General features: G+C 44.0%; 1 long non-coding RNA gene across 1 annotated transcript; it reads left to right on the forward strand.

Moving 5' to 3' along the window:
• The first annotated feature begins 361 nt into the window (after nucleotides 1-361).
• LOC144067574 (uncharacterized) lies at nucleotides 362-1,408 on the forward strand. Its single transcript, XR_013297985.1, has 2 exons — nucleotides 362-527; nucleotides 629-1,408. It is a non-coding gene; the product is annotated as an uncharacterized LOC144067574 (long non-coding RNA).
• The last annotated feature ends 20,828 nt before the right edge of the window (nucleotides 1,409-22,236 follow it).

Raw genomic sequence — 22,236 nt, forward strand, 5'->3', positions numbered from 1 at the left:
CAATTGGACGGCCACCAATTCACGGTGTCCCCCGCCTGGTGCCCAATGTCAGCTGTGATTGGCTCCAGCAGCTCTGTGACCCTTGTGAGGATAAGCAGTTGAGAAAATGAATCTGTGAATGTCTGTCCTTTGTTTTTAACAAATTCAAATGCTCCAAAAATGGAGCATGGCCATCTTACCTAGGTCGGGGCGCAGCCATCTTACCTAAGGCGCTGCCGTCTAAACTTAATTAAACGTGTTCTAACACATTTGTACTTCCTATTAAAACCATGAATATTGGGGTGAAAATTGGGAATCAGGGGGCGGTTTATACATTAGAAATTGTAAAATTAAACAATTTTAAGGCAATTTTCAGGGTGCAGCTTATGTGTACGGTCGGCTTATATGCGAGTAAATACGGTATATGTTTTTTTTCTATTCATTTAGCATTTTTTGGCCTATGCGACTTATGTTCCGAAAAATGCAGTACTTACTGGCCACCACAGTAAAGAAACTACACGGAAGAAGAGGAAGTGCGAGAAGATGTCGTAAGCCAATGACATCTCTTTGTATCAAATGTAATTTTCTGGCCAACAACGAAACAGGATTAAAATCGTTTTTTGTGCATTTTTTTGTTTATTTTACAAAGAAAATGACAAAGTGTCATCTCATCTCCTTCGGCTTTATCTGAAGTCGGGTCGCAGGGGCAGCAGCTTCAGCAGGAAAGCCCAGACTTCTCTCTGCCCAGCCACTTCATCCAGCTCTTCCGGGAATACCCCAAGACGTTCCTGGGCCAGCCGGGAGACATAGTCTCCCCAGCGTGTCTGAGGTCGCCACCGTGGCCTCTTATCGGTGGGCCGTGCCCGGAACACCTACCGAGGGAGACGTTCAGAGGGCATCCTGATCAGTTGCCCGAGCAAACTCACCTGGCTCTTCTCAATCCGGAGAAGCAGCGGCTCAACTCCGAGCCCTTCCTGGATGACCGAGCTTCTCACCTTATCTCTAAGGGACAGTCCAGACATCCTGCGGAGGAAACTCATTTCTGCCGCTTATATCCGGGATCTTGTTCTTTCGGTCACGACCCTCAACTCATGACCATCAATGAGGGTGTGTTAGGTTTGGGATATTATTAAATTTTCTCCTCTGTATGTGCGCATGATCGCTTTTTACTTTTATTTGTCCCTCCTGCTTGCCTTTCCTCTCGCTCAGCTGCGCGTCAATGATAATTAGTTCCGGTTTTGTCTATTTAAACCCCACTGATTATTTTGTCATTGTCAAACGGCCTGATTTATCTTGCCATGTTTCCTCGTTCCAAGTTCCTCGCTTCCTCGTGTTTTCCTCCATCGGGTTTGATTTTGTTATTCCATGCCAAGTCTTTTGTTACTTTCTTTGCCTCCAGTTTAAGTTATTAAAATTTCATTTGAGCACACATTCCCGTGTCCTTGCCTGCTTCCCTACACTCGGATCCACTCCACGATTCCGCGCCACGACATCGCCAAAGACGTGACAGAACGGCCCGACCATCATGGTCTCAGCGGGAAGCCGCCAACACTCTCGCCGATTACAGCCCCCCAGTTCTCCCTCCACCAATTATTGGCCCCTTCACCAACCCCCGCTGTCCTACCTATTGAAATTCTCCTGACCAGGAGATAATATTCAGCCTCCATCGCTCTCCGTTTACCGACCTCACTACCTCAAGTCGGACTCTGATTTTTCGGACTTTGAGGACGGCCCGGAGATGTTAGATTTATTAAACTCGGACACGAACAGTGATTCCCTCATCCGATTTGGACTTCGGTTCTCCCCCCTGAGACCCTCCACCTGGACACCTTTCCCAAAGACCCCTACCTGGGTTCCCGTCTGGCCATCTACAATGGACCACTGCGTGGCGGTCGACTGGGGAGCTCAGGTAGGAGTTTTGGTCAAGGCCCGCTAGCAACTGGGAAATCGCCTTGTTTTTTAGGGTGACGCAGCAGCGCGACATTTCCTGTGTCATGGAGGAGGGCGACAGTCATGCTTTGCCGTCCTCCCGGAGGAGGCAGCGAGCGCCACGATGCAGGGAGAGGAGGGATGAGTGGCTGGACGCTGACATTCTCCCGTTCCAGCTAATCATCCAGTTATCCCCGTACCGATGCCGACGCTCTCGCTGACGACAACCTTCCGGTGTATCCTCCACAAAACTCCCCGGGAGACATGGTCCACAAAGCACACTTAGACTCATACCTGTCAACTTATACATTTTTCCTGTATTTTATAGGTTTTTTGATCATTTCAAATTGTGCACGCCGTATAACAACTTTTGTACGGGAAAAAATGTTTGAAAAAAGTATGTTTTTTGTAAAACTGATCTAGTTTTACCCATTTTGGCTCTAATCCGGATCGTCGTAGTCACTAATGGCAGACAAAAACGTCATCGTCGACTGCTTCGCGCTTTAAGCATGATTTGCGCACGCACGTGTGTAAGCAATGTACTCAGACAGTCAAGCTGTCAGCATGAAACTGCGACATCTACAGAATCTTGAAATTGGTTCATAGAAAAGCGCACCGACTGATTGGGGGAAAAATGTAAGTGTGCCCTATGTGAGTAAATATGTGCCGCGTTGCATTTGTACGGTTTATTATCACTAAAAAGGGAAATTGCAATCATTACTAATAAGGGGAGCAATTGGCCGAGGTGGACAGGTATGTAGACTGGTTGGGTGAGGATTTGAGCCCAGAACCCCAGATCTGTGAGGCCGATGCGCTAACCACTCAACCGCTGGACCGCCTGAAATCATTATTATGATGACATAATATTACTTCAGTAATAAATGCTATTATTTATAACCATTAGCAAAAATTATTGATGTGAAAAAATGTTATAGTAGATGGACAAACTGCATTGGCAATTTATTGCTAAATTTTTGCATCAAAGATGCTAGATTGGGATATTTTTAATTTTCTCTCCCCAGGCTTGCGTGGGGTTTCTCCCACTTTCCTCCCACATTGCAAAAACATTCATGGTAGGCTGGTTGAACACTAAATTTTCCCTGGGTATGGTTGAGAGCGTGGATGGGGTTTAGCAAGTTCCTCTGTCAACACAGTAATGCATTTGTGTACTCCTTGTGCCCTGCGATCGGATGGCCACCGATTCTGGATGTCTCCCGCCTCTGGCCCCGAGTCAGCTGGGATCGGCTCCAGCACCCCTCACAGCCCTGTTGTGTTAAAGCGGTCCAGAAAATGAGATGAGATGAGCTTAAAGCATGACAATACTATTAGCAGTCGGCAATGACGTTTTCTTCTGCTACCAGTGACCGAGACGACCCAGATTAGATCCGAAATGGGTAAAAAAGAGATCGGTTTTACAAAAATGTACGGGATGGGCGCTTGAGAGCAGGGAACCGGCACGACGCTTGAGAATGGGGCGCCGGCACGGGCCCTTGAGAACAGGACGCCGGCACGGGCGCTTGAAAACGGAGCACCGGCACGGGCGCTTGAGAACGGTGCGCCGACACGGGCGCTTGAGAACGGGGCACGGGCGCGTGAGAACGGGGGGCAGGTGCTGGCTTTGGCGAGCGGGTGGCTTGAACAGACACTAGTGAGCAAGAGGCAGGAAGCGGGGTTGGTGAGTGAAGTGCCGACTGGGAGCTCGGGCTTCGAAGACTGCCCCACTAACTTCTTCTTTGATGCAGTGCTCGCCTCCGCCTCCGGGCGCACAGCGTAGCATGACCGTCGTCCTCATCCGTGACTCAGGAATAGTCGTGCCTGCGTGTCTCCCCAAGCCAAGAAGGTGACTCCACGGTTATCAGCGGACGTTGGTTAAGACCCCTACCTGAGCTCCCCACGTGGAGGTCCACTATAGATGGCCAAACGGGAACCCAGGTGGTCCATGGAAAAAGTGTCCCGAGAATGCTCTGTGGAAAAATTGTCTAAGAGGTGCCAACACCAGGGCATACTCCTTGCAAAGTCCATAAAGGTGAGTCGGGAGCTTCCCGCTGAGTCCGTAGTTGGTCAGATCGTTCTGTCACGATTTTGTGCGGGAGCGTGGAGCTTAGAAGGACCCACATTCGGGGAAGAAGGCAAGGACAGGGAATAGAGTGCACTAACAAAACTTCAATAAAATGTGGCAAGGTTCTTCTTCAAAAAAAAAAAAAAAAAAACCTGACGGGGAGAACGTGGGGAAACGAAAATCACAGGACATGGTCTACCGGTCCAGACGGCCTCAGCTCCAGACTACTGAGAGAGTGTGCGGATCAGCTTGGTAAAGTGATTCTGCATATTTTCAACCTCAGCCTCAGTCTGCAGAAGGTCCCCACCTTGTGGAAAACTTCCTGTGTGGTCCCAGTTCCTAAGACTGCGTACCCCAGGGAGCCAAACCACTTCAGGCCGCTAGCATTAACCTCTCACCTGATCAAGACATTGGAGAGAATCATCCTCAATCACCTCAGCCCCCTGATGAATGCAGAGCTGGACCCTCTGCAGTTCGCCTATCGTCCAGGCATTGGTGTGGAAGATGCTACCACCTACCTGATGCACAGGTCTCTTTCACACCTGGAGAACACGGGAAGCACGCTGAGAATGATGTTTTATGACCTCTCCAGTGCGTTCAACACCATTCAGCCGGTCCTACTGAGAGGGAAACTGGAAGAGGCTGGAGTTAGGAACCACCTAGCCACATGGATCATCGTCTTCCTCACTGACAGACCACAATATGTGAGACTCCAGGACTGTATGTCTGATGTGGTAGCTTGCAGCACGGGGGCCCCACAAGGCACAGTGCTCTCCCCACTCCTCTTTTCGGTACGCGGTCGCCGGTCTTTTGGTCACCGGTCTTTTGGTCGCGGTCTTTAGGTCGCCCGGAAGTTTGGTCGTCGTCTTTTGGGTCGCCGGTCTTTTTTGTCGCCGGTCTTTTGGTCGCCTGATCGGCTACTGCCATCTACTGTCAATTTATTAAATAGCAGATGGTATTTTTATTGAAGCAGTCCAATGAACCTTCATTCTCTCTGGAGAACTTGCAATGTTGAAATACTTTAGATTAGATGGTCATTTTTATCAAACAAATAAAAGTATTAGTATACTTTTAGTTAGACAGTATTTAGATCGTTTCAACAGTATTTAGACTCTAAATACTGTTGAAACGATCTAAATATCTGATATCAAAATATCAATAAGAGCACTCATTTAACACATCAATAAGAGCACTCATTTAACACATCAATAAGAGCACTCATTTAACACATCGGCTGCTGCCATTGACTGTCATTGGCGTCCAATGAACCTTCATTCTCTCTGGGAGAACTTGCAATGTTGAAATACTTTAGATTAGATGGTCATTTTTTATCAAACATCAAAATATCAATAAGAGCACTCATTTAACACATCGGCTGCTGCCATTGACTGTCATAGGCGTCCAATGAACCTTCATTCTCTCTGGGAGAACTTGCAATGTTGAAATACTTTAGATTAGATGGTCATTTTTATCAAACATCAAAATAGCCAAGGATTCGATCCCAGGTTGGTACTCACTGTGTGGAGTTTGCATATTCGCCCCGGGCTTACTTGTTTTTTGGGGGGTACTCCGGTTTCCTCCCACATCCCAGAAACGTGTATGGTAGACTAGATTGAACACTCCAAATTGCCCCTAGCAATGAGTGTGAGCGCGAATGATTGTTTGTCTTCTTGTGTCCTGAAATTGACTGGCCACTGATTCCCCTGCCTTGTGCCCATTGTTAGCTGACATATGCTACACCACACCGCGCGAGCAGTGTGAGGATAAGCGGTTCAGAAAATGAATGAATAAATGATTAAAATTAATTACCACTTTCCAGCAAGGTCTTTAGTGTCCCAACGCAACCCTTGTGCAATCTGAAACCAATAAATCATAGAATATGATAAACACAACCAACACCACAAAAAAAGATTTTTTTTCCTCACACGTCACAATGGTAAAAGTTTCAGAAAGACCTAAAGTAAATGATTAACTAAAATAACATTACATTTAGGGTTCAATAAAGTATTGGCTGGCCCTGATTACATAGGACGCACTAAACCTTTGCTCTTGTATATTGAGTCTGAGAAATAATAACACAAAGTCGATGTACTTTGTAACTTGCAGAATGGTTTCCTGACAAACAAATGATTCAATAAGATTACGAGAAAAATGAATTCAATTACTTTCCTTGAGTAATCATAGCTACATATGGGAAATTACTGGCCTGTTTAATTATGTATATGACCTGTGGTGAGCTGTTATTGTGTGTCAATATGTCATAGACATTCTGTAGAGCAGGGGTGCACGTTACGTAGATCATCAAGGTACTATTGTTAGATTGCACAACAATACATTTGCATGAATCGAGAGTGTATTTTCACCCCTCTTCCTTACCGCTCCCCTACATGTTGTCTAATGCGAGGCATATCAAAATAAATAATTGCTGAGCTTTTTCGGTGGCCTGGTGAAAAAGGTAGATCGGGGAAGGTTTAACTCTTTTAAAAGTAGATCTTCGATCAAAAAAGTTTGAACACCCCCTAGAGGATAAAGGTTTTTATTCCAATCGACCAACAAGACGCCTTTTCACCAATCAGTTCAGTGCAATGAAGTGCTAATTATTTTAGCAGAATCTTTATTAATTAAACTGTCAATGCTGGGTGGTAAGCTAATCTTATATCGAGGGTGCAATCCATCCTGGGTTCTGACCTTCCTATGTGGAGTCTGCATGTTCTACCCGTGCTTTTTCTCTGGATGCTCCTGTTAGGGTTACTGGTTTTGTTATGCTTTTTTCCCCCTGGTGTCCTGTCTGAGAAATTGCCTGTTAGATTTATTATGGAATGTTTCTTTATGTGTTGTAAGCATTTTTAATAAGTAATAAGGCTATAAATTAATTCATGGGACCACAGACACTTTTCGTCCCCATCGTCTCCTCAAGGCCCCACAGCTCGAGGACACATTGTTTTCGGACGCTTTTCGGCAAAACACAACGGGACTGTTTTGACGGGACTCCAGCAACAGATGGCGATAATCGCATTATTGTTTGAAAATACGGATGCTTTGTTTACATTATAATACTGCTTTGTTTACATTATAATACTGCTTGGTTTACTTTAGAATGCTTTGTTTACCTTATAATGAAAATATTATGCAATTCCTCACACCGTTGTTTGGGTGCCTTGTTCAACTTTTATGCTTACTTCGGCAATTCTCACACAGTTGTTTTTCTAACCATCTAGGGCAGGGGTCACCAAACTACGGCCCGCGGGCACATTTGGACCGGCCCTCTGAACAATACCAGAGACGCTATCAGATTTTTTTCCTATTTGGCCTTGAAGACTGGGACGTTTTACTCTTGTGTTTGGTTCATTGCACCCCTGCTGAGCCCACAAATCATCCCAGTGAAGCGGGCCTTCGCATTGCTTCTTTGGTGACACGTGCGGGGAGAGTGTTTGCCTTTGATGCATGCGGGCACTTCCACCGTTGCATGCGTGAGCAGAGTGTTAGCGAGACATCTGGACGATCGCAGGTGAGGGCGGAGCCCTGGTACCATCGCTATTGCGATGCTATTCAAGCATATAAAAATTGTGCAACCTGAACCTGTTTGAGAACGGAATAATGGCGAAAAGGTTAGTTAAGAGAAAAATTGATTCAGAATGCAGGGTATTTAACCTGCAGTGGACAAACAATTATTTTTTTGTTCAATGCAAAGAAAAGGCTGTTTGTCTCATCTGTCAAGAGACGGTGGCAGTATTCAAAGAATACAATCTTCGCCGGCACTATGAATCCCGTCACAAAGACAAGTACGATAGCGTGCAAGGCCAAATACGAGCAGACAAACTCTCAAAGCGAAAAGTTGGACTATTATCTCAGCAGACTACATTTCTACGTCAAGCTCAGCTGAACCAGGCATCCGTTGGGGCCAGCTTTCGGGTTGCTAAACTGATAGCAAGCAACGGTAAGCCTTTCACTGACGGAGAGTTTTTTAAGAAATCTATGGATGTTGTCGTGGAGGAAGTGTGTCCCGAGAAGAAAGATCCATTTAATGCCGTAAGTATGTCGGCGAGTACAATCACGAGACGCGTTGAAGAAATTGGGAGTAATGTATATGCCCAGCTGCAGCAGAAGACGAAAGAATTTGACTTTTTTTCATTAGCACTGGATGAAAGCACGGACGTGCAAGACACAGCGCAACTGCTCATTTTTATTCGTGGAGTTAGCGCAAACTTTGAGATATGCGAGGATCTGGCAGCCCTCCAAAGTCTCAAAGGGACCACAATGAGAGAGGATATTCTTGACAAAGTGTGCCAAACCATGGAGAAGTTGGACCTGGACTGGTCAAAGCTGGCTAGCATCACGACTGACGGGGCTCCTAGCATGGTGGGCGAAACTCGCGGTTTAATAGGACGCATGAACCGGGAGTTGGAAAAAAGGGGTCTCACCTCCCCGCTACGAGTCCACTGCCTAATTCAACAGCAAGCACTGTGCTGCAAAGTGTTGACGTGGGAGTCTGTAATGAAGGTTGTGGTGTCGTGCATAAACTTCATCAGGGCAAAGGGAGAAGAGTGTGCATGGCACAACAGAAATTTAATGTTACATGGCTTTTTTTCTATGAAGAACCCAGAGAGAGTTATTTAGATATTATTTATTTCATAAATAGTGTTATTTATTTCCTGTTTTTTTCTGTGAAGAACTCAGAGAGGGTTATTTAGTTATTATTTATTTTTTAATAGTGTTATTAGGGTTTGTTTCCTGACTTTTTCTGTAAAGAACCTGGAAAGGGTTATTTGGTTATGTGTGGCTTTCTGGAAAACAATACATTTTTTAAGCTCCCCTACGATCGTCACACTTTTTCTGTTACAAACTGACACCGGCCCCCCATCAGAGAAGGAAAAGTTATGTGGCCCTCACAGGAAAAAGTTTGGGGACCCCTGTACTAGACGAATGAAACAATTTCTTCACCTTCTCTAGTGTGTAAACTCAATCTTTTTATCTGTTAAAGCTGAAAGCAGAGTTGATGTATGAATCGTTGTTTTTACATGATGTGCCTGAACGCACCACATGGCTGATTGGTTGTAAAGTAGGATGCCTTTCCACGTAATTTAGAAACGTCATTTTTGGAAGAATTTCCGCCAGCGAGTTTCCAGGTGGTCCGCGAATTACTATTTTTTTTCTGTCGTGACGGGAAGACTCGGCGAGACTCGATGGTGCTGGCCGCGCTGACCCAATTTAGTTGTGAGTTAGGACGCCTTTCCACATCATTTACAAACGCCAAAGGGCAAAGAGCAATGGGGTCCAATGTAACGTTGGCCGGAGCTTGCACTTTGAATAATTTCTGGGAAATTCCACCATCAGCTCCGCGACCCCGGCTGAGCGAGCTCAATTTTCCGTTTAGGGCGACAGCGTCCGCTGTAAAAAAAATCCACCTTCACCAAGGCTCGTCAGTGTCCGCTGAGCGAGTTCTATTTTCATTTAAAGGCGACAGCGTCCGCCATAAGGTCGCCCGGGGCTCGTATTTCTGAAAAAAAATCCACCCTCACAGAGGCACCCAGCCGTGCTGTCCGCAAAGAATGCTTTATTTTGACTAAAATGACAGCCAGAGCCCACCCCCGCCATTTTACTTTCTCAGTGCTGAGTTGAGTGAAAGTCCCCTGTCTTCCGTCATTTTCTTAGTGGCAAGCAGAAGACAGGGAAGTGTCTTCCGCTTGCGAGTTTCAGTGTGAATTTTGACATTTTTATGAAGTTTTATTTATATACTTAACATAAAAAAACGCAATGTACTGAAGCCACGAATGTTGAAGCTGCGAATTGGTGAAGGATCATAGTTTTCGTTAAGCATGCAAGCATTTTCACATAAAAGATGCATGTAGAAACTTTTGTTTTTCAAATACTGTACAGACAGTCAGGGTTGTCCAGTGTCCTAAATTTATCAGAATTGAACTTAGTTAATGAACCATATAACCCGATACTTTGGGTTTTGCGGTTTGATTGAGAATAAAGTATGGGGATTCATCAGACAATTCAATGGACAATGAAGGATGAGTCATGTCAGACATGAGCTTACCAACAAAGCCAGTGGCAGATAGGGGTCAAAGTAGTTCAATATCCACAAATGCATAACAAATGCATTTGGTAACCATACGTACAATGATTTGTCCCACAGCAATTTATTTAAAAATAATTAACATATTGTTTGAACTCTGTAAATAATCAGTGCATAAGCAGCCATTGCCTGAGCTTTTACAACTACTTCAGCACCCCTCATCTCTGTGGACCAAACAGTTTCTCATATCCATGTGGACAATCCGGCTTCACTGGAAACAAATTACATCGTGCCTGAGGCTACAGAGGCATTACTACTCTTTGTGCCTTGACCACAAATAATATTTGTGGTGTGTACCCCTTTAACCCCTGAATGCATAAAAAGAAAATCCCTTCTAAGAAAATAAGCAGTGACATCTTAATTTCCCTAATGGCTTCCAAAAAAACATGAAGTACCTCTTATTTGTCACACACTATTGTACGGTTCACAGAACAGAGGCGTTGTAGACAGCAATTTAATGAACTAGAACATTCCTAAAAGCATCTACGTCATCTATTTTGTGTACAGTACACTTTATTATTTATATGATTTTTTTAATTGAAAACGATTTGGAATACTTTATGGATAAATTATGTATAATTAAATCAATGGAAGAATGTTAAATACTTTGAATTCATAAACCAAATAGATTTGAAATGGAACAATCCTGATGGGATATTAGTTTCAACACGCGTTGGTGTTAGAGTAGAAGTCAGGTTTATTTATGCCTAACTTGTCGAATCCAGTGGCGGTCCGTGAATGTCCTAGTGACGCCTTCAGCTGACGGAATCAATCCAACCCTCAAAAACTATTTTATGGCTATAAAACCTCGACTGCAGCTACAGCTGTGACACATAAAAAATCATCAATAATAACCTCATACAATTGAAATATTATTTAGGAATATAGCCATATTTTACTAACCACAAATCCTTTTTACCTGTCCACAATATCCATCTTCCTTTCTTTTCTCCTTCTTTTCTATCGCCATCGAAGCTAATGCTGAAAGTCGAGCCTGTCCTGTCGTATTTCTGGCATACGTTTTATTCAATTTAGTGCTGAAAATGTTCGTTCCCGGTTGTGACAGGCTTGCTTTCTTTGGAGTTGTCCGACCTTTCTTAATGATGTCCAGCTTTTTTTCTTGAAAAGTCCGTCTTGAAAATGGCTTTGACAGTAAATCTGCAAACAAATCAATTTCTTCTCCTCCTTCAGCCATTGCGGGTTGACAAAACCGCTATTAACACAACAATATATTTGCTTGTGCAGCTCGCTCCAGATACAGTTTGGTAGCTCTGGCTAGTCCACTCTATCACTTGCCAATCATAGTTGGTGAAAGCGATGACGTATCCCTACGCCTACGAGAAGGCAATGACTCGGTGTCACCAAATCAAATTCTGATTGGTTAAAGCAACAGTCTTATCGACGCTTGTTTCATCCAGCAGAGCCTGCAGAACTGGTTATGAAGGCCTTGAGGCAGATTTTTGACCCTGGCAACAAATAATGGCTGAAATGTGATTGGTTAAATACTTCAATATGAAAACACATCTGGAAGCAGTGCAACCAGGGGGAAAGCAATGAAAGGAAGCTAACAGACAATTTGGAATTAATTAATAAGTATTCATGGACAAAATATAATTAACATCAGTCTGTGATTCAGATATTTCTTAGGCCAGTAGAGAATGCCTTGAAGGCCCTGACGGCACACCACTGGTCGAATCTAACTAAAGAGAAACACGCAGGAGAAGTATGGTCTTTTTGGAGAGACCTTACCTCCATTCCCTGTGGTAAGGAACTCTGGGCTCCCAAACTGGGAAGAGCCATTTATTGAAGTTACATGACTAAGAAAAGATAATTTACATAAATAACACTGAAGCTCAAACGGTTGGCCTAAGGTGAGCCAAAATGGCTGCTCAATGCTAAACAGAATGATAAAATAATCAAGGTAATTCGTTAAACACAATAACTCCATAATTTCTTGCCTCTGTTTAACAATTTTTATGCAAATCATAGAATATAAATTCAAGGCCTTTTCAGGGATTTTATTGCTGTCATATAAATATATCTAAATCTAGACTACATTTTTATTGAAAACATTACTTGGTACTATTACTCCTCATGCAAAAAGTGAATAAATATTTTATCTGTTCATGAAAATAGAAACTATGATCAGACTCTGTGGTCCTGGTTTAAAACAGCGCTAATATGGAGTTTTTATTTATTTATTTGAGTTCATTTACAGATGCAAATGTGACCTAAATTTGACTAGCAAATACATTTTATTTTCTAGATAAATTTTTAAGATCAGCTGTTTAGCTCATGCTGTCCTGTGATCGGCTGGCCACCGATTAGGCGTGTCCCCCGCCTCTGGCCCAGAAACTGCTGGGATTGGCTCCAGCATACCAATATAAAGCGGTTCAGAAAATGAGAGATGAGATATACAAGAGTTATACAGGCTATTAGAACAAAGTGTAATATATCAAAGACAAAAATTCTCACACTGCTTACGATTGGGTCCATCCTCCTGTGTTCACAACTGCATGCCTGCACTATGTGACAGTGAGATTGGATTAGCCATGGTGAATTCTCACTCACTCGCTACTCACATTCAATCAATCTATTCAGATGAATTTGACCATTTCTGCCCAAATACACTTCTGGAAGTAGCACCTTGCTTGGCCTTCTTCACAACCTTGGCAGCCACGGAAACCTCGCTTCACTCCCTTGTTAATGTCCCAGTTCAGGCGTGTTTTTTTTTAAATATCTGACAGTGGTGTTGTGTTTTTGGTTTTCTGTCCAATACTTTCAGAGCTTTCTTATAAATGGTTTCAATTGGTTTTAGTGTTGTTTTGCAGGCTGATGATCAACTTGTTAGGCAGTAAATCATGTGTGATATGATCAATGTGTCAAAACATAGTTTTGCTGACTCAGCCATTAGATTGTTTCTAATGAACCTAAATTTGGACAAGTTGAATTCAATTTTATTCAGAGTGTTATTGAAAGACAAGTTGAGAGTTAAGAGTGATTCCTAGGTATTTAAATTCTTGGAATAACATTGATTGAAATGTTGGGGTCATTGTTATTTGTCGGCCTTTTTGAGAAGTACATTCAGACAGTCTTAGATATATTAAAAGTGTAGTTGGGAATTTTTACGCGAGTTATTCATGCTCGCAATTGCATCTGTGAGTTCTTGTGCAGCATGTTTTTGTCTTTCGCGTGGACATATAGAATGGCATCATCAGCATATATTTGGCAGGTGACAATGGAAGGACAACAGCTTGGAAGATCATTTATGTAAAGACTGAAGAGCAGTGGACATAGCACTGAACCCTGCGGTACCCCAAGACTGTTATTCCGCGAAGTAGATTTTGTATATTGTATCTATTGTGAAATTAATAAATTTTCACACCTATAAAATGCACTGTGTGCTAGGGCGCAGCCTCATTTGCGGGTATATTTTCAGTTTTTCGCCAATACATAGGACACTTCGTTTGAAAAGGCGTTAGCATGATACTAGGCTAGCGTATGTTATGCTATCCGCTAGCGTATGTTATGCTACCTGCTAGCGTATGTTAGGCTAGCCGCTAGCATGTTTTTTATAAGACAGCATGGGCAAAACTAAGTTTGATCATGGTTTATTGAGGTAAAAGGTACACTCTGATATAAAGAGCTGGGCGTTTAACATGCTAGGCTATACTGTCAGTCAGAGTTGTGTATTCTGGGAACTTGATTCCAGCTTTGGCGAAAGCTCGAACAACAGCGCTGGCCGACACTTGAGCCCAGTCATCCACAATCCATTGTAACTCGCGTCATGCATTACTCCCAAGCCTTTGATTCTCCTCGCTGTTATATCAGCATCGGCAATTCATTCCAAATCGTCACGTAACTCGTGCAAAGCTGCCTGCCCGAACTACTATGTTGGCCATCCATTAGCAATCCATTCGCAATCAGTTAGCAATCTGTTAGCAATTGGTTAGTAGTCTGTTAGCAGTCTGTTAGCTATCTGTTAGCAATCTGTTAGCAATCTGTTAGCAATCTGTTAGCAATCTGTTAGCAATCTGTTAGCAATCTGCAAGCAATCTGCTAGCAATCTGTTAGCAATCTGTTAGCAATCTGTTAGCAATCTGTTAGCAATCTGTTAGCAATCTGTTAGCAATCTGTTAGCAATCTGTTAGCAATCTGTTAGCAATCTGTTTGCAATCTGTTAGCAATCTGTTAGCAATCTGTTAGCAATCTGTTAGCAATCTGTTAGCATTCTGTTAGCATTCTGTTAGCATTCTGTTAGCATTCTGTTAGCAATCTGTTAGCAATCTGCTAGCAATCCGTTAGCAAAGGTGTTAAATTGTGTTCGATCCATGGCTTCAGTCCATTTTCCAAGCGTTCACACCCGCATTCTGTTGTCATTCACGTCAGGCATTTTCTCTGCATAGCTATAATATGCTGTTTCTTTGAGTATTGAGAGTTAAAAGCGCTGCGAGCACACGGAAGTCAAATGCCTTGTCTCTACCCTGGGATGTTTTGAATGGATTTACCGAAATGCTTGGAATGCGCGGGGAGGCTATTTTTAGGGTGAACGTCCGCTGGGTTGATCGCAATAAGTAGTGTGCGGGCAAGAAATAAAACCAGTCACTCAAGCGGTCAGGGCCATTTTAGAAAACATTTTAAACTTTTAAGTGCGCCCTATAGGTGGGAAAATATGGTAAATCTAATGCATATTATGCATTATAGTATAGAGATTTGCATGGCTGCCGCTGGAACCCAGTTGTGTAATTGCCCGCGAGTCGTGAATAACATCCTGTGTTTATATGAACAAGAGTCAGGCTGACCTGCCAAGAAAGATCTCGGACGATGTATTTTTCCAAAACGATGACGATGACTGTTTTTGTTGATAATGAGCCCAAAAAAGACTCCAGAACTTATTGTGCATTTTGTTCAAACTCCAACATATCCTGAGATACTGTGATCTTACAGATAAATATGATTCAATCCAATTTAGCATCCTTGGTGAGAAATACCCTCCACACGTCACCACAGGGGACATCATCCTCCTTCCCTACCAGCCTCTCCATTACCGTTGAACAGGTGATAAGACAGTTTAAGAAGATAAAGTCAAGGAAGGTTACCGGTCCTGATGGCCTCAGGTCAAGACTACTGAGGGACTTTGCGGATCAGCTTGGAAGAGTGATTCTGTATGTTGTCAACCTCCGTCTCAATCTGCAGAAGGTGCCCACTTTGTGGGAAATGTCCTGTGTGGTTCCAGTTCCAAAGACTCTGAACCCCCAACCACTTCAGACCGGTAGCACTAACCTCTCACTTGATCAAGACAATGGAGAGAATGATCCTGAAACAATTCAGCGCCCTGGTGAATACAGAGCTGGACATCTCTCTCTGTCTCACTGTCTCTCTCTCTCTGTCTCTTTCTGTCTCTCTCACTCTGTCTCCCTGTCTCTCTGTCTCTCTCTCAGTTTCTCTCTCTGTCTCTCTCTCGGTCTCTTTCTGTCTCTCTCACTCTGTCTCCCTGTCTCTCTGTCTCTCTCTCTCAGTTTCTCTCTCTGTCTCTCTCTGTCTCTCTCTGTCTCTCTCAGTCTCCCTCTGTCTCTCTCAGTCTCTCTCAGTCTCTCTCAGTCTCTCTGTATCTCTCTCAGTCTCTCTGTATCTCTCTCTGTCAATTTCTCTGTCTGTCTCTGTCTTTCTCTCTGTCTCTGTCTCTCTGTGTCTCTCCAACTGTCTCGCTCTCTCTGTCTCTCTTTGTCTCTCTCTCTAACTCTCTCTCTGTCTCTCTCTCTCCCTCTCTCTCTCTCTCTCTCTCTCTCTCTCACTGTGTCTATCTCTGCCTCTCACTCGCTCTCTGACTCTATCTGCTTGCTTTCTCTTTCTCTCTCTGTCTCTGTCTTTCTCTTTTCTCGCTCCGTCTCTGTCTTTCTCTGTCTCACTGTCACTCTCTCCAACTGTCTCGCTCTCTCTGTCTCTCTTTGTCTCTCTCTCTAACTCTCTGTCTCTCTCTCTCTCTCTCTCTCTCTCTCTCTCTCTCTGTCTATCTCTGTCTCTCACTCGCTCTCTGACTCTCTCTGTCTCGCTCTCTTTCTCTCTCTGCTGCTTGCTTTCTCTTTCTCTCTCTGCTTGCTTTCTCTTTCTCTCTCTGTCTCTGTCTTTCTCTTTCTCGCTCCGTCTCTGTCTTTCTCTGTCTCACTGTCACTCTCTCTGCCTCTCCCTGTGACTCTCTTTGTCTCTCTTTCTCTCATTGTCTCTCCGTTTCTCTCTCACTCTCTCTGTCACTCCCTCTCTGTCACTCCCTCTCTGTTTCTCTCTCTCTCTCTCTCTGTCTCTCTCTCTCTCTCTCTCTGTCTTTCGTTTTCTCACTCTTTGTCTCTTTGTTTCTTTTTCTTTTGCTCTCTCTGTCTCTCTTTCTCTCTGTCTCGCTCTTCTATATCTGTCTCTCTGGCTCTCTCTGTCTTCTCTTTCTCTCTCTCACTCTCTTTGACTCTCTCGCTCTCTTTGGATCTCTCTGCCTCTGTCTCTCTCTTTTTCTTTCTCTTTCTTTCTCTCTCACTGTCTCTCTCTCTGTCTCTCTTTCTCTCTGACTTTCTATTCTTTCTCTGTCTGTCTTTCTCTCTCTTCGTCTCTGTCTTTCGCTCTCACCTTCTCTGTCTCTCGCTGTCACTTTCTCTGACTCTCTTTGTCTCTCTCTCACTCTCTCTCACTCTCTCTCTCACTCTCTGTTGTGGTGATTTCAAGCTTAATGTTCCTATAGCCTGTAGCTACGCAAGGCAGATAGTGGTGCTTTCGACGCGCATTACGCAAAAGCACGCACTGAGAGTTGTCCAAATTAAAATCCAAAGGTATTTATTAAACAATCCGGTTGACTTTCAAATAATGATCGAAGAATAAACTAAACCAAACTAGGTCAGTAAAGTATGCGATAAGGTATGGGGTCAAAAACTGTTTGCCTTTCCACAATGTCACCTGTCCCCTGGCTTTTATGAATGAACCATACAAATCCTGGTTTCATGCCACCAGGGCATGTCAAAGGGTGGAGTTTCACATTACATGACCCTCTCAGGTAAGTCAAAGTACGCTCAGGTTCAATAGGCAGATATATAACAGTAATCCTTATGACCAAAAATTAAACACAAAAATTATTCATAAAACTTACAAATCAAATTTCAATAAATAGAAATTAAAGAAATCTAAATATGGCTCCAACTCTCTCTCTCTGACTCTGTGTTCTCTCTCTGTCTTTCTCTTTCTCCATCCCCCTCTCTCTCTCTCTCTCTCTGACTCTGTGTTCTCTCTCTGTCTCTCTTTCTCCATCCCTCCCTCTCTCTCTCTCTCTCTCTCTCTCTCTCTCTCTCTCCGACTCTCTTTATCTCTCTCCCTCTCAGTCTCTCCTTCTTTCTCTCTCTCCCTCTCAGTCTCTCCTTCTTTCTCTCTCTCCCTCTCAGTCTCTCCTTCTTTCTCTCTCTCCCTCTCAGTCTCTCCTTCTTTCTCTCTCTCTGTCTCTCTCTCTCTCTGACTCTGTGTTCTCTCTCTGTCTTTCTCTTTCTCCATCCCCCCCTCTCTCTCTGACTCTGTGTTCTCTCTCGGTCTTTCTCTTTCTCCATCCCTCCCTCTCAGTCTCTCCTTCTCTCTCTCTCTCTCTCTCTCTCTCTCTCTCTCTCTCTCTCTCTCTCCCTCTCAGTCTCTCCTTCTTTCTCTCTGTCTCTCTCTCTCTCTCTCTCTCTCTCTCTCTCTCTCTCTGTCTGTCTAATTATCTTTCTCTCTCTCTCATTTTCTGTCTATTTCTCTTCTCTGTCTATTTCTCTTTCTCTGCCTCTCTCCCTCTCCCCCTCCAGTTGACAGCTACGCCCCTCTATTCACCCGATTGTCCAAGACGTGTGGCCGCAAGTCCGATGACACGACCACAAAGTCAATCATTGAGCTGCAGCCTAGGCTGTCTTAGTGCAAGGTGCACATATGGACACCCTTAGGCTTGAGCATGGTGTTTAAGTCCCCAAGCAGAACGAGAAGGTCCCCCGAAGGCGAAGTCTCCAGCACCCTCTCTAGGGACTCCAAAAAGGGTGGGTACTCTGAGTTGCCATTTGGTGCTCACAAACAACAGCCATGTCCCATCTCCCATCCAAAGTCGAAGAGATGCTACCCTCTCGTCTACCGGGGTGAACCCCAATGTACAGGCACCGAGCCGGTGGGCAATAAATATGCCCACACCTGTTCGACCTCTCTCATTGTGAGAGACTGCAGTGTCCAACCCCTCGAGAGAAGTGGTACCAGAAACCAAGCTGTACATAGAGTTGTGCCCGACTACATCGAGTCAGAATTTCTCAACCTCCTGTACTAGCTCAGCTCCCAACCAGAGAGGTGACATTCCATGTCCCAAGAGCCAGTTTTTGCAGCCAGCGATCGGACCGCCAAGCATCCCTCCTTTGGCTGCCGCCCAACTGTCGACGCACCCGGCCTCTTCTCCCATGAGAAGGGGAAACCACATAGCCTCATGGGAATAGGCCATCGTGCTCCTCTTCCAAGCCTGGCTCCAGAGTAGGGCCCTGGCAAACTGTGTCCATTCATCACAGAGGTCTCTGAGTCATGCTTTTTCTGGTCCCTCACCTCGAACCAGTTTGCCATGGGTGGTGACCCACCAGAGGCACAAGGCCCTAGACAACATAGCTCCAAGGATTATTGGGATATACAACCCCCACCACCACAATAAGGTGATGACTCATCAGGGGGAGGCCAGCTCATTTATGTATTTGTTTATTTTTCCAGAGTTCGCAACCTTACTTGCAATACTAAAGTAGCATTAGCACTGCAAATAAAAGCAAACGTTAGCCACAACTCTGAAACAGTGCTCGCACATCACGCCAATGCTGGCCCTAGAATCATACATTGGTCAGGAGTTTATAATGCCTGACAAGCATTGACCGAAAATGTTGGCCGGTGCACGCGGTTTGCATTTAGAGGGATAATGAAATGACGATGTCAACTCCTGTCCAAACTCAAATAAAACCCAATTTGCTGCTGTGCGGGTAGATGAATTTGTGAATTAGGAACAAATAGACTATGTCAGCCAGGAGACCATGTCCCAGCTGCCAGCTTCATAATAATTCAATATAAGGTAACTTGATGATGTATGAATCAGTTAACATCAGCTTCGCGAGTTTCAATATGATTCCCCTAAGACACCGAGGCTGGCTGGGTGTGTTCCAGACATGATATTGTTTGATCAGATGCCCAGGTTAAGATGTGTTTTTGAGACATAAGACATATCCCGTTTCAGGGTCTGCAGCCTGAAAAACTTCATTTATGGCAGGTTACATCTCAAAACTGTGCCAAGGCTCAGTTCATTAAATTTCAAATACTGCTCCAAATCTGCACATGCATTCTTAGCAGCCATTTTTATTTACACCGGTACTACCCATTGAACAAGTCATATCCCCGGATGCTTTGTATGCTGCTGCTACAGCTACGGGGTATATACTGTATTTACTCGCATATAAGCTGCTTTTGTCGCACAAAAACTGATGACTGAATCGAGGGTACGGCTTATATGCGCATAAAAACCCGACATGCAAAAAAACTTCAAATTGATGGCGACCGCGACACGATGATGTCACTTCAAGATGGCGCCCTTACGTCAGCGCGTGACGTCACGAGTTTGGCCGGTACTTTCAATTATTTCAAAATAGAGAAAAGATAAAATGCTAAACAAAATTTATTTTGACGTCCATGAATGAAATTCAAGAAAAAAAACATATGTATCTTGCATAAGACGGGAAAAAAATCACGTTTCCGTCACTGCTTGCTCGGGGCACAGCCATCTTACTGTAGTTAAACATGCTCAGACTGGCCAGACGTGAGTACACTTACTTGTGTCTGCTATTGCTCGCTCAGGGCGCCACCATGTTACCGTAGGTACGTGCTCTGAGCACAGCGTTTACCATGTCAGCACACCGCAATAGTTAAGGCTGATCGTAGGTCTTACGGTCGATCACCAAAATATAAACCTTCATACTTGCATAATGTGTATTGATAGGTTCATCCAATTGTAGGTTTATCCTTAGGTTTTTCCGTATTCAGCTTTCAATAAAAAGGCATCGGAAGTCATATCTTTGTTTAATTCTTGCAAGAGAGAATACATCCATCCGCGTCTCCGGCCAAGATCATTCTAACAACTCGAAGTCCGTTTCGCTAATTTAATCATAAGATTTTCACGCCATGCCCCACAGAAGTCTAAACATTCGCAGAGTCTCACAACAATTTTGTACAGTTATCAAAACAATCGTAGGACCTGTCGAATCTTCCCAAGCGAGTTTCGATGCGAACCCTTCAGCGAAGAGGGGCTTCCCAAAACAGTCCTTGGTTCCCAAGAGCGCTTGTTGTGAGTCCATCTTCCGAAGCCGTAAACAGTCCTCAGTTCCCAAGAGCACCTGTCCTGAGTCCTCCGAATCCGAAAACAGTTCGCAGTTCCCAAGAGCAATTGTTGTGAGACCTCTCCATGCCCTGTCCTCTTGATGTGAACCAGTCCTTACTTTAGCAAGGCATGCATTAAAATGGCTTTTATTAATGCCAATAACTCTAACATAAAAGCACAGCGTTCAACACATATATGTATTGTTTAATATTGTTACACATTCAGGATGAGCATTACTATTCCTAATAAGTGAATATATTGATTAATATAGTAAGCATGTTTATAATAAGGCTTTCTATTCCTAAGTAAGCATTGCAAACATATTTATAATAATCATTATTCCATCATTCCCCCCTATATTATAAATTTGCACATGATCTCCTTAATAAAACTTCCTTTCGGCTTTATTCCATTAATTCATTTTATGGCAAAAAATAGAAATGGGGAGGAAATGTCCGTTTCCGTTGGCTTTAGTTTTACCCGCTCACTGGCACGGCTGGTCTGAAAAGCAAAAAACAATCATTTTCGCCCAATTCATCCTCGCAATTACCATGCTCTTGAAATTCACTGCTGTCGTCAGCACGCTTCATTAGTAGGGGATACAATTCATGCAATTTAGAATTTGTAGGGGCAATCGCAGTGGTTATAAGTCGGCTCATCAAAGATCTTAAGCAGGGAATAATACAACACCCACATAATGTCAAAATCGTAGCAAAAAGGGCTAATAATTAGGCCAAATCATTATTAGTGAGGCCACAAATCTGTCAGCGGACATTATTCTACTCCAGGATGCTTTTTCATCTTGCGGTTTAGGGTCTGCAGGCCATCGTTGGCCCTGGTGTGGGACCCAGTGGGGGGCGTGTTGTTGAGTGCAACATTTTCAAACGTTGCATACGCCCCCTGCTCCTTCAAGAAGCATTTCAACCGCTGCACGATCCTGGAACGCCATCAGACTAGTGGCTGCCAGTTGTTCCTTTATCGCCACAAATCCCTGTTCAGTATAATTTCCAAGTTTTTGGACATTGTAATGCAGGTAATTTATCCAATCAACATTTTTGTTTGGAGTAATTAAAAGAAAAATATACTCCCAACCTGCTGCGATCTGATTAGCCAACTTATACTCATCTGGTACGCCCCGTGGATGCCAATCGCATCAATGTATGTCGGATCACCCTCTCTCCATGCCGATCGACGCCGTCGCGAGGGGCCCGCCATCATGCCGGATTTCTGTGCAGCCAATTGTATCTCCTCTACTGTAGATGGAAAAACAGACACTGGTAATAGCAGTGAGACCAAGGCACAAAGTCCTGCTGCATTTTGGCAGGCGTCGTATAATTTGTTTTGGCCGCACCACCACCATAGGTCAGAACGTGGTATCAGGGGTGCAGTCTGTTTTAGGACGTGGGTCACATTTATCGCTCCCAGTGCCGGACCGTGCCCTGTGAGGACTAAGCAGGTAAAATGATTAAACGCGACATGTGTTGAAAAGTTAGGCTTGTCCTTTGCTGCCGTTGTAACTGGGTAGACATTATTCCATTTCATACATTTTGGGCTTACATCTTCTTTTGTCATTATCTCCTTTACACAATCAGGGGTAATTTGCGCGGGTACTACTCTTAAGAGAGGTCGGCCCCCTACATGTTATACAGGTTTGATTTATAATAGCTGCATTTTCCATCAACAATAACCAATTATTTCTTACCGCCTCCCGTTTGGGAACTCCCCGTTGCAGAAATGAATTCTCTGGTCATCTCAGATTTTAATTTTACTATGGCGGATCCGGGTGTTTCCATCTCTGACGACCTT

This window comes from Stigmatopora argus, chromosome 21 (genome assembly GCF_051989625.1).
Source record: "Stigmatopora argus isolate UIUO_Sarg chromosome 21, RoL_Sarg_1.0, whole genome shotgun sequence".
NCBI classification, from domain to species: Eukaryota; Metazoa; Chordata; class Actinopteri; order Syngnathiformes; family Syngnathidae; genus Stigmatopora; species Stigmatopora argus.